We start from the raw sequence: 15,898 nt of genomic DNA on the forward strand, positions 1-15,898 counted from the left end.
TGATCCACTCGTCTCGGCCTCCCAAAGTGCTGGGATTACAGGCTTGAGCCACCGCGCCCGGCCTGCTGACCATATAACTGGCTCATCTCACTCACTGGGCTCCAGTCACCCAAGCTCTTTTTCCCGTCCCTTTAACATATGAAGCTCATTCTGACCTCAGAGCCTTTGCACCTGCTGTTCCCTCTGCCTAGAATGCTCTTCCCCTAAATCATCCTAACAGGTCTCAGTTCAAGTGTCACCTCTTCAATGTGGACAAAAAAGCCCACTCCCAGGCACTGAGAACCCTAATGCCCATCAGTCTTTTTTCATTATCCATCTCCTCCTAACCAAACTGTCAGCTCCAGGAGGGTAGAGACTGGAGGGCCGGGTAGTACCTGGTGTCCATCCCCAAACAACACCCACTGAAAGCATGTTATTTTCCCACTGCCCATTCATGAAATGCCACACATTTCAGTTTTACTGTTCCTTGGTCTTTATGCTTGGGTGAAGTACAGGCAACCTTGGGGAGAGGGCAGGGACCCCCCCCCCCCCACCGCCCCCCATCTCCTGCAGTTGTTTCAGTAGAACAGAACTGAAGACCCTGGAGAGCCAGAGAAGCTGGCCTGGAATAGAGACGTAAAACATAAGGTGGAGTTTTTTTTTTGGAGACAAGAGTCTCACTCTGTTGCCCAGGCTAGAATGCAGTGGCACGATCTTGGCTCACTGCAATCTCCGCCTCCTGGGTTCAAGCAATTCTACTGCTCAGCCTCCCGAATAGCTGGGACACCTGCTACCACACTGGGCTAATTTTTGTATTTTTAGTAGAGAAGGGGTTTCACCTTGTTGGTGAGGCTGGTCTCAAACTCCTGACCTCAGGTGATCCACCCGCCTCGGCCTCCCAAAGTTCTGTGATTACAGTTTTGTGCCCCGCCCCTGACCAATATTTTTTTTTTTTTTTTTTTTTTTTTGAGACAGTCTCACTCTGTTGCCGAGGCTAGAGTGCAGTGGTACAATCTCGGCTCACTGCAACCTCTGCCTCCCAGGTTCAAGAGATCCTTCCACCTCAGCCTGCCCAGTAGCTGAATTACAAGCGCCCACCACCACACCTGGCTAATTTTTGTATTTTTTGTAGAGACAGGGTTTAGCCATGTTGGTCAGGCTGGTCTCGAACTCCTGACCTCAAGTGATCTGTCGACCTCAGCCTCTCAAAGTGCTGGGATTACAGGCATCAGCCACTGCGCCTGCCAGTGTTTTTTGTTTTTTTTTTTAAACATAAAGTGAGGTGGGGCAGGAGACACAAAGGCAGGCAATGGGAGAGAGGCCCGGGCAGGCAGCCTCCCTTTCCACATCCCTGAGAAGGTCAACCAGCTGATAATTCCACCAAAAATAACATTCTCACTCTTCCCTGTGGCAGGGGAAGAAAAAGGAAAGTCCACAAGTACAGGCTGTTTCTAGAATTTCTCACTGGCTCGTGGAAATTTTGAGTTTCCTGCCATCACACACATCCTGAAACGCTGGGGGAGGGGGCCGGTGCTGTCAAGAGGGAGTGATGCCAGAGTCACCATGGCCACAGCCGGGAGCTGGCCAGCAGAGCCACTGCACACATCAGTTTACCCACGGCCAAGGCTTCTGCCGTGGGAGGCACCACAGAGCGTCCTGAGGAGCCGGGAACAGGAACTGAGACGTGGAATTTCTGTTCTGAGACCTGGCACTTGGTCAGCAGCCTGGGCCTGAGGGAGTGGGTGACTTTGTACTTTTTGCACCTTTCTGGGAAGGGAGATGGGAACAGCGTGGCTTGCTGCCCCTGGAAACCACCCAGGGACCTGGTATCCTGAGAACTTGCCCAGTCTATCAGATGGAAAATAGCCAGCCCTGGAGAAATGGTCAGCATTGGAATTGGAATATAGATACGCCAATTGGAGTCACATGGGCCTGGGATGACAGGGCACAGGATGCGCCCTCAGTGAGCAGGAGGATAGAAGGGCGGAGGCAGGGAGGAATTCCAGGGCTCAAAGCCTTGTCCTCTCTGTTTCCTGGTAGGGAAAGCAGGGCCAACCTCCCTGCAGGCCAGCACGGCGAAATCTGGCCCCAAGCCTCAAGCACGCTGTGCTCTAAGAAAACAAGCGCCCAGTCCCTGGGGCCTGGCCGGGGCCCTCTGCTTCCAGGAAAGGACAGAGAGTGCAGACTGTTCAATCTTACAGGGCTCTCTCAAATAACAAGATACACACCCATATATCCCACCCCACTTGCTCCCACACAAATACAACTTTTAGGGCTTCCAGTAAAATAAGTGAAACAATATAGCTGGTCCAGGTCTGCCCCCTCTCCTGGTCCCTCCAGCCCAGTAATCCCTGTGCCGGTGGGCGAGGTGCTTCTGGTGAGCTGGCTGCCTCCTCCTCTGCTCGCTCCTTGTTCCCCAGCAGGGAGCAAAGAAAAGGATCAGAAGGGATCTTCCAAGAATGAAAGGAATCCTGAGATGCAGGGACAAAATTGGCTGGGAGGCAGTCCCTGGCCTCAGGGGTTGCAGTCAACAAATATTTATTAGGAATTTACTATATGATTTGCTGAAGCTACCATCCTGAGCAGAGGCAGTGGTCCCTTCTGGCTTACACCACAGCCAGCTTTCCACCAAAGCCAGCATGGACAAGGATCCCTATCCTCTGGGTAAAAGAAAAACACCACTGGCTGTGGTGGCCCACGCCTTTAATCCCAACACTTTGGGAGGTCAAACGGGTGGATGGCTTGAGCCCAGGAGTTTGAGACTAGCCTGGCCAACACAGTGAAACCCTGTCTCTACAAAAAAAAAAAATTGCCAGGCATGGTAGCATGCCTCTGTGGTTCCAACTCTTGAGGAGGCTGAGGCAGGAGGATAGCTTCAGCCTGGCAGGCAGAGGCTATGGTGAGGTGAGATCACGACACTACACTCTGACATCAGTGGTAGAGTAAGAGTGTCTCAAAAAGGAACAATACAAAACCCTCAAGGTTTTAAGTTTTATTCTTTTTTTTTTTTTTTAAATAGAGTCAGGGTCTCACTTCTGTGGCACAGGCTGGAGTGCAGTGCCCTGATCATAGCTCCCTGCAGCCTTCAACTCCTGGGCTCAAGGGATCCTCCCACCTCACAGGTAGCTAGGACTATAGGCACATGCCACCAAGCCTGGTGGGCTAATTTTTAACTTTTTTTTGTAGAGATGGGTCTTGCTGCATTGCCTGAGCTAGTCTCTAACTCCAAAACTCAAGCAATCCTCCCCAGTCTCATCTGTCCAAGTAGCTGGGACTACAGGCACGTACCACTGTCCCTGATCAAGATTTAACTAGTTCCATACTCCCACTACCTATGTATGCATGCCTATTTCACAGGATTCTCACCAACACTGAGTATTAAATTATTCCATCTTTACAATTTGATAGGTTAAAAATTACTTAATTATTTTAATCTGCATTTCTTTGATTATCAAGGTTGACTTTTATATTTCTACTCCTTTTACAAATTGCCTGTTACTCTTCTTTGCCCGTTTTTTTTTGTTGTTTTTGAGACAGAGTCTCACTCTGTTGACCAGGATGGAGTGCAGTGGCATGATCTTGGCTCACTGCAACCTCCCCACCAGGATTCATGCGATTCTCCTGCCTCAGCCTCCCAAGTAGCTGGGATCACAGGCCCGTGCCACCACGCCCGGCTAATTTTTGTATTTGTAATAGAGTCGGGGTTTTACCATGTTGGCCAGGCTGGTCTCGAACTCCTGACCTCAGGTGAACCACCCACTTCCGCCTTCCAAAGTGCTGGGATTACAGATATAAGCCATTGCGTCCAGCCTTCTTTGCCCATTTTTGCTGATACATTCATTTTTTTTTATTGGTTTATTATATGGCAAAATATTAACCTTTTGTCACATGTTATAAATATTCTTCCTAATTAGTTGTTTGCCTTTTAATTTTGTTAACTGGTATTATTGACATAATTTTTAAAGAGGTAAAGGCACATATATCATACTTCTCCTTTTTAAAGTTTCTGCTTTTAGTAACATGCTTGGAAAATCCTCTCCTGCCCTGAAAGTATAGGCAATACAGCTGTATTTTCTTGCATTTAAAAAAATTTAGGGGTCGGGTGCTGTGGCTCAAGTCTGTAATCCCAGCACTTTGAGAGGCCAAGGTCAGGAGATCGAGACTATTCTGGCGAACTCGGTGAAACCCCGTCTCTACTAAAAATACAAAACATTAGCCGGGTTTGGTGGCGGGCGCCTATAGTCTCAGCTACTTGGGAGGCTGACGCAGGAGAATGACGTGAACCCGGGAGGCAGCGGGACAGAGCGAGACTGCACTCCAGCCTGGGGGACAGAGCAAGACTCTGTATAAAAAAAAAATTTAGAGGCGGGGCATGGTGGCTCACTCCCGCAATTCCAGCACTTTGGGAGGCTAAAGGGGGTGGATTGCATGAGCCCAGGAGTTTGAGACTAGTGTGGGAAACATGGCAAAACCCTGTCTCTACTAAAAATACAATAATTATCTGGGCATGGTGGTACATGCCTGTAGTTCCAGCTACTTGGAAGACTGAAGTGGAAGGATCACTTGAGCCCAGGAAATCAAGGCCGCAGTGAGCCATTATGGAGCCACTGCACTCCAGGCTGGGCGACAGAGTGGGACCCTGTCTCAGGGGGTAAAAAAAAAAACAAACAAACCGGGAATGGAAAGGCTTACTGATAAGTTGGGCGGGTGGGAGGGTGCTCGGTGGCTGGACGGGGTGGGGTGGGGGGTGCTTTTGCTCCCTTTTGAAGCTCTTCACTTGGAGGCATTAAACAGATTCCAGTCTTGGACTGCATCTGTGCGTGGGTCCCTAACCCAGTGGCACCACTGAGGCCTCATCTTGGTTCTGAATCAGAACTTTCTAGGTGAGGCCCAGGCCACCTCGGGCTAGAGAGGTGCTGATGGATCAGCCTCTCTCTAGCCCCAGGAACTGGCCTGACACTTCAAGACTGCTGGACCAAACACGCTGTCCCTTCTAAGTACGACACTCTGCAATTACTTCAGCTCTCTGACCTCAGTTTTCCCTCTTTGCCACAGGGGTACCACAATCTGTCCCCTGACCATCCTACAGCGACAGTGTCACACTCAACCAGAGCTCTCTGTACAGAGGCAAGTTGCTGGTACAGTTATCTCTTGGCATCCGTAGGGGACTGGTTCCAAGACACCCCCTCCGCCTCCAGGATACCAAAATCTACAATTGCTCAAGTCCCTGATATAAAATAGCATAGTATTTGCATATAACCTACGCACTTCCTCCCTATAGGCTTTAAACCATCTCTAGGTTACTTACAGTATCGAATACAATGTAAACGGCATGTAATAATTTTTATACTTTTTTTTATTTGTACTCTTTTTAATCATTATATAGTCAGTTTTGTTTCTTTTCTTTTTTTTTGAGATGCAGTCTCGCTCTGTCATCAGGCTGGAGTGCAGTGGCACAACCTTGGCTCACTGCAACCTCTACCTCTCAGGTTCAAGCAATTCTCCTGCCTCAGCCTCCTGAGTAGCTGAGATTATAGGCGCATGTCACCACGCCCAGCTAATTTTTGTATTTTCAGTAGAGACAGGGTTTCACCATGTTGGCCGGGATGGTCTCGATCTCTTGACCTTGTGATCCGCCCGCCTCAGCCTCCCAAAGTGCTGGGATTATAGGAGTAAGCCACCGCGCCTGGCCAGTTTTGTTTCTTTTCTCAAATACTTTCCATCAGTGGTTGAATCCACGGAGACAGAGACTGCGAGCTGACTATACTGCAAAGTGTCTGGATCTTAAGGACACAGGGCCTCTAGGCCAGCCTTCTACCCACCTGGTTTTCAGATCTGTGTCACCATGAGGGGAGCAGATGGCCTAAGGATGGGCCCCAGCCTCCACACAGCCAAGCCTGCCTTCTCTCCTAGGTCTAAAAAGAAATCTCTTTTCTTTGGCAGCTCTGTGAACCAGAGTTTAGTAAGCAACTCTTCCCACAACCCTGAATCTAGTGGGTTGAATACTATCCCCTCAAATAACTGTCCACCTGAAATCTCAGAAAGTTACTTTATTTGGAAATACAGATTTTGCAGATAAAATCAGTTAAGGATGTCAAGATGAAATTGTCCTGGATTTAGGATGGGCCCTAAATTCAATGACGTATGTCTTTATAAAAAAAGGAGAGGGAGGCTGGGCGCGGTGGCTCAAGCCTATAATCCCAGCACTTTGGGAGGCCGAGACGGGCGGATCACGAGGTCAGGAGCTCGAGACCATCCTGGCTAACACGGTGAAACCCCATCTCTACTAAAAATAAAAAACTAGCCGGGCGAGGTGGTGGGCGCCTGTAGTCCCAGCTACTCGGGAGGCTGAGGCAGGAGAATGGCGTAAACCCGGGAGGCGGAGCTTGCAGTGAGCTGAGATCCGGCCACTGCACTCCAGTCCGGGCGACAGAGCGAGACTCCGCCTCAAAAAAAAAAAAAAAAAAAAAGGAGAGGGAGATTTGGACATGTAGACACACACCAACAGGGGAAGGTCATGTGAAGACAGAGGCAGAGAAGGGAGTGGTGCAGCCACAAGCCAAGGAACACCAGGAGCCACCAAAAGCTGGGAAAAGAAGGAAGCATTCTCCCCTAGAGGTGTCAGAAGGAGTGTGGTCCTGGTGATACCTACATTTCACACTGCTGGCCTCCAGACCTGTGAGAATACATGTCTGTCGTTTTTAAGCCACCAAGTTTCTGGTAACTTGTCAAGGGAACCATGGGACACAGATCCACGGGTAAATACTTTGGTGCCAGAATTAAGACCTGATCATGTTGAGCTGCAGCTGGCAGAACGCTAAGATACCTCCAGTGACCCTCACTGCTGTGTGTGGGCGGAACCCATCAATATGAGACATCACTCCTGGGATCATGGCACACTGTGTAGCAAAAGCGAGTCTGCAGGTATTTGTCGACCACATTAGTTGACGTGAGACAGGGAAATTACCCTGAGTGGGCCAGAACGAAGCTGGTGATCCCTTACAAGCATGGCTCCTCTTGGCAAAAAGAACTGAAGCGTGAGCAGGACTCCATGTGGGAGAAAGGCTGTGTCACCAGCGATGGAGGGAACCACATGGAAAGGAAATACGGGGGCCTCTAGAAACTGAAAGTGGCCCCTGACTAGCAGCCAGCAATGGAAAATAGGGGTGAGGGGGCAGGGGACCTCAATCCTATAGCCACAAGGAGCTGAATTTTCCACAACCATATGAGCCTGGCAGAGGCCCTGAAACCCCAGCTAACGCTCTAAGTTTAGTCTTCTAGGACCCCCAGCAAAGGAGCCAGTCATGCAATGCTCGGCCTTCTGGCCTACAGAATTGTGAAATGATAAATGGGTGTTGTTTTAAACCACTAAGTTTGTCATACTAATACGCTTGCCTGCTCTGATAGACCTCCACTCTCCAGAGCAGTGAAGTGATAAGTTCTGTGATAAGTTCTGGTCACAGGTGGCAGGGCCAGGCAGTATGGGTCTCTGCACTCCGTCCTATTCCAGTTTACTTCCAATTAATCCATTCTACTGACACATGCCTACCAAGAGTGGGTGGTAGGTAAATGAGTGGTAGTGGTTTCTGATCTTGGACCGGGCAGGCTTTATAGCTTCTAACATTAGGCTACAGTTCTCATCTCACAAACTGGACAGGAGTATTGTTTAAGACAAATACAATTGGCAAGAGAGTTGTGAACTGTAGAGAGGGACAGTGTAGCCGAGTAGGTACAGGTCCAAACAGGGTATTCAGCAGGTAAGACACTGATCAAGCATTCAGTACATCCTAGTGCAGCTCTGCGTGCAGAATCACAGAATATTTAAAATCAGAAACACTCAGCCAGGTGCGGTGGTTCACGCCTATAATCCCAGCACTTTGGGAGGCCGAGGCGGCGGATCACTTGAGGTTGGGAGTTGGAGACCAGCCTGATCAACATGGAGAAACCTCGTGTCCACTAAAAAATATAAAATTAGCCGGGCATGGTGGCGCATGCCTCTAATCCCAGCCACTCGGGAGGCTGAGGCAGGAGAATCACTTGAACCTGGGAGGCGGAGGTTGTGGTGAGTCGAGATCGCGCCATTGAACTCCAGCCTGGGCAACAAAGAGTGAAACGTGAAACTCCGTCTCAAAAAAAAAAAATAAATAAATAAATAAATAAAATAACATAAAATCACAAACACTCACCTCTGCCTCCAGATGTTACTATCTGAAAGGTGAGCTGAGTCAAATACTCTACAGTCCACACCTGCAAATGTGTGTTCATCAGGGCCACGACAATAGGAGCAAAACCAGTGGAAAATAACCTTCATCCCAGCTAAGAAAATGACTGAAAGGGTTTTTCACTGTTGGAGAAAGAAGTCATAATGAAAAGGGAAAGACTAACATAAAATGAAATTTGTAAGGTTAGATCAGAATAAGAGGTATCAGTACAAACTTGCATTTTTTAGCATACATGTATACAGAAAGGTGCTGAATAATCTGTTTCCTAGCTTTGTCTGCTAAGAGGACCCAGAAGCAATGATAACTCCTATAGCAATGAACACACCTAGCAACCAGATCTTGGTTTCTAAACAGCATTCTCCAATAAAGGAAACCAGACTCCGTGGACAAGTGCCTGACTCTAGGGCTGGGGCAGCAAAGTCACAAGACGAGCCTGGACTATTTTATAGTAAAGGAAATTAAGGAAACACTGAAAAGAAAGACAGGGGCTTACCAGAAGAACACAGGAGACAACTGGAAGGAGCTCCTAAAACGGTCAAAGCGAGAACAATTTGAGGCAAAAAATATTATTCAATTTTCACCCATAGAACAAAATCTGATTAAGAATAATCAAATGCATAAATAAATGGGGAAGCAGGGCCAGCTCTTGCTTACAAAGAATCCCAATAAATAAATGTACAAGAGGGAAATAGAGAATCATCAGGCAAACATCACAGTGATCATTGTTGCAAGCAGGGTCCACAGATGGATGCTAAAATTAGGGGATGAAAGTACAAGGAGAAACAGGATTTGCATAGTCTCAAAGTATCTCCTGAAACTACAAAGAGGAAAGAAGATAACTTTTTTCAAGTTACCCATTCGGGGTTTTTTTTTTTTTTTTTTTTGAGACATGTCTCACTCTGTTGCCAGGCCTGGAGTGCAGTGGCTCCATCGCAGCTCACTGCAACCTCCCCTCCCGGGTCAGTGATTCTCCTGTCTCAGCCTCCCGAGTAGCTGCAATTACAGGTGCACTGACGTCACCATGCATGACTAATTTTTATATTTTTAGTAGAGACTGAGTTTCACCATGTTGGCTAGGCTGGTCTTGAACTCCCGACCTCAGCCTTTGCCCGCCTCAGCCTCCCAAAATGCTAGGATTACAGGTGTGAGCCACCGTGTCTGGCCCCATTCAGTTTTTGTAAAACAACAACAAAAAACCCACCTTTTTTCAGTGTGGAAATCAAGCAGATACCAACCAAGTAATCCAGATAAATATCACCAGTAAAAAAATACTCCGACATGGCTGGGTGCAGTGGCTTATGCCTATAACCCCAACACTTTGGGAGGCTGAGGTGGGTGGATCACTTGGGCTCAGGAGTTCAAGACCAGCCTGGACAACATGGTGAAACCCTGTCTCTACTGGAAAAAAAAAAAAAAAAAAAAGTCAGGTGTGGTGGCTCATGCCTGTAATCCCAGCTACTTGGGAGGCTGAGGCAGGAGAATCACTTGAACCTGGGAGGTGGAGGCTGCAGTGAGCCGAGATCGTGCCACTGTACTACAGCCTAGGCACAGAGTGAGACCCTGTCTCAAAATTAAAAAAAAAGAAAAAAACCCATGACATTATGAATACCTTGAAAGGATGCAACATCACTTTGTGTTCCAACATTCTAGCAAGAAAAGAGGGAGAGATTGCCACGGATTGCAGCAGACTAAGGAGAAATAACTAAACTGTGGGATTCCAGATCAGATCTTAGAAACAGCAAAAGGATATTAGTGAAAATATTGGTGGCATTTAAATAAGGCCTGCAGTTTAGTTAACAGTGTTATGCCAATGTTGATTTCCTGCTCCTGATTATATAATTATACTCTGGGGTGAGGAATATAAAGGAATTCTGCTATATTTTTGCAACTCTTCTGCACATCTAAAACTAGTTCAAAATAAAAGTTTAAAATAAAAGGAAATGGTTAAGCAAACTAAGATACAGCCATGGCCGGGCACGGTGGCTCACTCCTGTAATCCCAAAACTTTGGAAAGCCAAGGCGGGTAGATCACTTGAGGTGGAGTTTGAGACCAGTCTGGCCAACATGGCGAAACCCCGCCTCTACTAAAAATACAAAAATTAGCTGGGCATGGTAGCGCATGCCTGTAATCCCAGCTACTAGGGGGCACTGAGGCAGGAAAATTGCTTGAACCTGGGAGGCAGAGGTTGCAGTGAGCCAAGATCGGCCATTGCACTCTAGCCTGGGCAACAGAGTGACACTCTGTCTCGGGAAAAAAAAAAAAAAAAAAAAGATACAGTCATAAGACAGACTAAACAGGAAGAAATTTTGATGTCAAGGTAAGATGGGGGTAGACAGCCAATCGTATTATTCCCTCACCCCCCGCAAAAAAAAAAAAAAAAAAACAACTGTAAGAAAACATGCCAATATGAAAACAGAGACTGGAGCAGGATCATCGACTTTCCCCAAAATATTTTTTTGGGCTTTACAATGTGCATGCATTACTTCTGATAATCAGAAGAAAATAAAGTTGACAAAAATACCAAACAATTGTTTGGGGGAATTCTGTGTATAGTTAGTCACATCTATTACAGTTTCTGGGAGAGACTTTTAAGGGCTGTGTTCAGACTGGAGGCTGCTCCATGCTTCTGAGGGCTGAGGAAGATGGCAGGAGGCTGGAGGAAGTGGACCAGTACAGAGGACAGGGATGTGGGGCCATGGAGTTGCTCCAGATAAGATCAGGCTGGATGGGTGCAGTGGCTCATGCTTGTAATCCCAGCACTCTGGAAGGCCAAGGCGGGTGGATCACTTGAGGTCAGGAGTTCGAGACCATCCTGGCCAACATGGTGAAACCCCGTCTCTACTAAAAATACAAAAATTAGCCAGGCCTGGTGGCAGGTGCCTGTGATCCCAGCTACTCGGGAGGCTGGGGCAGAGAATTGCTTGAACCCGGGAGGCGGAGGTTGCAGTGAGTCGATCGCACCACTGTACTCCAGCCTGGGCGACAGAGTGAGACTCCGTCTCTAAAATAAAATAAAATAAAATAAATTTTAAAAATGATTTAAGACATGTATTTTTTTTTTAGATTCCCAACTTTTATCTGATTTTTTTTATTAACTACTAATACTGAGTGCACTGCCTAAGAGGGCCATTAGGAACTCGGTGGTAATAAATGTAGGACAGTCACCGTCTCATTCCACCAAGCTCCAAGATTCTCCCGGGCCTGCCATTTGAGGGAGGTTAGGAGTTCTAACAACAGCCCGATCTCCAGTTGCCAAGGTGGGGAATTCAGTTTCCCATGGTTGGGCACTCTTTGCTCCCTTGGGCAGGCCAATTCTGTGGCTTCCCCAGCCTCTTCTCCTTGTGCAGGTCAGAGCGCCCAGCCTCTGCATCTCTGCCTCTGCCAGGCCCAACCAGGGGCCGCCTCTGAGAGGTTTAATGCCCATGGTAAGGGGGTGGGGGAACAAGACAGTGGGGCTTCATGATCCTGTGTCCTAGGGGCTGTCCTCCTGTCCCCTAGGTGGGCATGAGGCCCTGGCTGGCCACAGTTGAGGGGACGGACTCTGGACTCCTTATCTCCTGGCATTCCACCAGCCTGCCAGCCGGGAGGTCAGAGAAGCCCCACTGCAGACACGCGGTGAGTCCCGGCTGGGCTGAGCAGCAGGCCCCCTTCCCTGCTCACTCCCCAGCCTCTCATGTCTCCAGGGAGTCTGGAAAGACAGACACTCCTCCAGAAGAAACTAACACCCCCTCCCTCAATAAGCGCAGGGACAAATGGCCCCTTCCTCTTCTAGTTTCCAAGTAAAGACTGGAGGTGTCAGCAATTTCATAATCACATTTAGGATCAAAAATAGAACCCTTCTTTGGTCTTCTCCATCAAGTCTCTTGGCCACTGGCAACCATGTGACTCGGGTACACCAATTCACCTCCCTGGATCCCGTTTCTTTCACTGTAAAATAAAGGGGCTGGACTCTAAGATCACCAAAGCCCCCCAGTCAACATTCCATGGTTCTGCGGCTCAACAACATGGCGGAGCGTTACCTTCGCCAAGTCAGGTGCGGGCAGGCTATTATCCTGACATAGTGGGGACAGGGAGGTCCTGGTTCCCAGGCACACACAATCTATTCACAACACTACTGTGTAAACCCCACGATTCTGCAAATATTAAACAGGGATTGAGGTTCCTCTTGGAACAGTGCAGGGTGTGAGCAGGTAAGGAAGGAGGAAGAAGGTAAGCAGGGTTTAAAAACAGAACCAGGCCGGGCGCGGTGGCTCAAGCCTGTAATCCCAGCACTTTGGGAGGCCGAGGCGGGTGGATCACGAGGTCAGGAGATCGAGACCCTCCTGGCTAACACGGTGAAACCCCGTCTCTACTAAAATACAAAAAACTAGCCGGGCGCGGTGGCGGGCGCCTGTAGTCCCAGCTACGCGGAGGCTGAGGCGGGAGAATGGGGGGAACCCGGGAGGCGGAGCTTGCAGTGAGCTGAGATCCGGCCACTGCACTCCAGCCTGGGCGACACAGCGAGACTCCGTCTCAAAAAAAATAAAAATAAAAAAAAATAAATAAAAACAGAACCAGTCTTGTGAGTGATATATACCCTACACACACACACGTGTACACACATGCACACACACACAAGCACACACACACCACCCAGGCACACAAAGGCATTGTTACTCCTTCCTGGCCACCATGAGCCCAGAGAAGGAGCATTTCTTCTCTGAAGAAATCAGAGTAGCTCCCAGAAATAAAGGTAGAAAAAACTTTGTTTTCCGTAAGATTGCCCAATTGATCTGTGGGACAATCCCTGGCAGGCCACAGAAAAGCGGCCTTCCCAGAAGGGTAGGGAAATTGCATCCATGTTGCCAAGGAAGAGATGAATCAACCCTATGCCTGGGCTCACACCATTCCTACAACCCAACCCAACTACCAGCTTCTGGCACCCCTAAATAACCCACTCCACCCCACAAAAATTATGACGATGAGAATGATGACAAGCCCTCTACTATGTTCCAGGCAAAATCACGACATCCTGCAAGCCAGTGAGAACAGAAGTTAAGAAATTTCTCACTGCTGGAGAGTAACGGGGCCAGGATTTGAACAGAGACCCACCTATCTGAAAAGGCAGGAATTCTTCCACCACCAGCACAACCGTGTCTAGCACAGCGCTCACTCTCTGAACTGAATTGTGCACAGCACGGAAGCTTCTCTTGTGTTGTTATCTTGTTCTTCATCCATGGATGCTGTTTCTCCCCAGAGTCTGCATTGGAAGGGTGGGGGCCAGGCCGTCTGCATGCATCTGCCACGGTGGCCACTGCTGAGCCCAAAACAGACCAGGCACTGTATATCTACAGGCTGAGTCCCAGAGCCCAAAATTCTCACTCTGGCCTAAATTACAAGGCCAATGATGCAGCTGCTCCAGCCCCAAAGTTCTCAGGTCAGCCTCTGCACTGGCTGGCCAGCTGTCAGTCAACACCTGGATCGTATCGCCCCCTCAGCACTGCCCTCTCTCAAGGCCCCAGAGGCCAGATGAGTAAAAAATGATAAATTAAGCAAGAACTTGCTTTGGACTGGCCATTTGGGAAGACAGTATCCAGAGGATCTCCTTCCACTGTCTGGTGCCCTCTAGTCTTACCTGCAAACCTACCGCAGCAGGAGGACCACAAGCCTATCTCCTGGCTACCACACAGGTGATGGGAAACTCACTTCTCTCAGCCTCCACCAGGAAAAGGAACATGCGGCTTTTAATTCCAACTGCTAAGTTATGATTCTGGACATCCCTTCTGCAGCTTTACCAAGGATGCAAGTTCTGGTCCATATTTAGGGCTTGTGTTTTAAGAGGTAAGGATAGGCCTGGTGTGGTGGCTCACGCACACCTGTAATCCCAGCACTTTGGGAGGCTGAGGCGGGCGGATCACCTGAGGTCAGGAGATCAAGACCATCCTGGCTAACACGGTGAAACACCGTCTCTACTAAAAATACAAAAAATTAGCCGGGTGTGTTGGCAGGCGCCTGTAGTCCCAGCTGCTCGGGAGGCTGAGGCAGGAGAATGGTGTGAACCTGGGAAGCGGAGGTTGCAGTGAGCCCAGATTGCGCCACTGCACTCTAGCCTGGGCGACAGAGCAAGCCTCTGCCTCCAAAAAAAAAAAAAAGGTAAGGGTTACGGAATTGTATATGCTGTGGATAAGCTGATCTAGTCTGACCGTGTTACTGACCTGACCCTCCCAAGGTCACAGGGCCGGTTAAGTGCAGAGCAGGGACAGAGGCCAGGGCTAACTCCCAGGCCACTCCTCGGCAGGAGCACAGCCGTCCCAATGGCCTGGGGCTCCTAGGGGAGGGCCACTAAAGACATAAACCCAAACCAGGCTTGCTCCAGGAAGAAGGGTCAGGTCAAAGCTGCTCCTACCCCCACGCTTCTACTATTCGGGCCACAAGAGAGCACTTGGCCACTCCCCAAATCGTGTCCGGAGTCACCCTCCACAGCCGAGCCCTTTAACTGTTTAGAGAAGCCTCTCTTTGGAGCCCAGGCCCTGGCAAGCACCAGATCCTCAAAAGTGAACCCCCAGTCTAGAGGTGAGGAAATCTTCCCGGCTCAACTGGATCTCAGGATCAGATGATGAAACTGCTCCGATGGCGACTTTGTCCCACTGCCCTCACCCACCAAGAGGGGGCAGCCTGAACCCGACCACCTAACTTGGTCATTAAGGACCAAAAATAGCCAGAAAGCCATCCTCGCGGGCAAGCCAGATTGGAGATTCGCTCAGGCGGAAGATCGAGTACATTTATCTTGGGGGGGAGATGGACCGACCGGCGGGGGCCCGGGGACGCAGCTCTTGAAAAGCAAAGTCCAGATCCCAGAGCTCCATGGAGCCGCCCCTCGGATTGGCCACCTACTGTCTGCGTTCTGCGTCCGTGTCCGCGCGGGGGCTCCGGGAGCCGGGCTCAGCCTTCTGCGCGGCGACCCACGCTCTGAGCACCCTTCTGTGGCTCCAGCATCCTGCACCCTCCAGGCGGACGGGCCGCGCCTTGACCTCTCCCCTCGCCAGCGCGGCACCAGAGCCAGGTGTAGCCTCCACCCAGCAGTCCGGGCGTGCGCTGGTGCCCCGGAGCAGTGCCCTGTCCTCGGCGCAGCGCTGTCCCCGCCCCCACCCGCTGCCCCAGCCTGGGGCGCGCGGCTCCTCCGCCGCTGCCCATCCTGCGGCCCCTCGCGTCCACGCCCTCACCTGGCGCTCGGAGGCGGCCCCGGCCCCACGCAGCCTCACCACAAGGTCCTAGGCGGCCGGCGGCGCCTGGAGAAGCAGCTCAGCCCGTGCGTCCGCGTAGACACGCGCGCCGACCACCCCCCCCGCTGCGTCCGGGCCGCAGCACCGCGCGCATGCCCGGCTATATACCCGGCGCGTCAGCGCCCGGACCCGCCCCCGACCCGCCCCCGACCCGCCCCGCTCGCCCCGGGGCTGCCACGTGGGGCCGGCAGACCCGGGACCTGGCCAGCCTGCGCCCTCCTGCGCCTCGCGGCCCTGGCTGTGGTGGCGCCTGCTCCCACCCTCCATCCGGCCGTGACTCCCGAGGACCTCTGACTCCTCCTGCCTCCGGAAACCTCCCCTGAAGACCTGCTCCCCGGGCGCGGGAAGCTCTCACCGCCTAGCCTCCACCCCGCTCCCCCAGGAGGAGAGTCCTTACCCACTCGATTTGAAGGTGCATTTTACCACTTTTGGTT

At 50.4% G+C, this 15,898-nt stretch overlaps 1 protein-coding gene across 4 annotated transcripts in view; it reads right to left on the reverse strand.

Annotated features, from left to right (window-relative positions):
* SLC39A14 (solute carrier family 39 member 14) overlaps positions 1-15,565 on the reverse strand; it is a 53,178-nt gene extending 37,613 nt beyond the window's left edge. For 2 of the 4 annotated variants that reach the window (XM_017890000.1, XM_017890001.1), the window contains exon 1: positions 15,405-15,565. The gene's annotated coding sequence lies outside the window, so the exon portion shown is untranslated. Of the gene's footprint in view, positions 1-13,293; positions 14,059-15,075; positions 15,318-15,404 lie in introns of those variants that run through there. The other 2 variants (XM_017890004.1, XM_017890003.1) reach the window with 2 other exon arrangements.
* Between the last annotated feature and the right edge of the window lie 333 nt (positions 15,566-15,898).

This window comes from Rhinopithecus bieti, unplaced genomic scaffold (genome assembly GCF_001698545.2).
Source record: "Rhinopithecus bieti isolate Rb0 unplaced genomic scaffold, ASM169854v2 scaffold_20129, whole genome shotgun sequence".
Taxonomy (NCBI): Eukaryota; Metazoa; Chordata; class Mammalia; order Primates; family Cercopithecidae; genus Rhinopithecus; species Rhinopithecus bieti.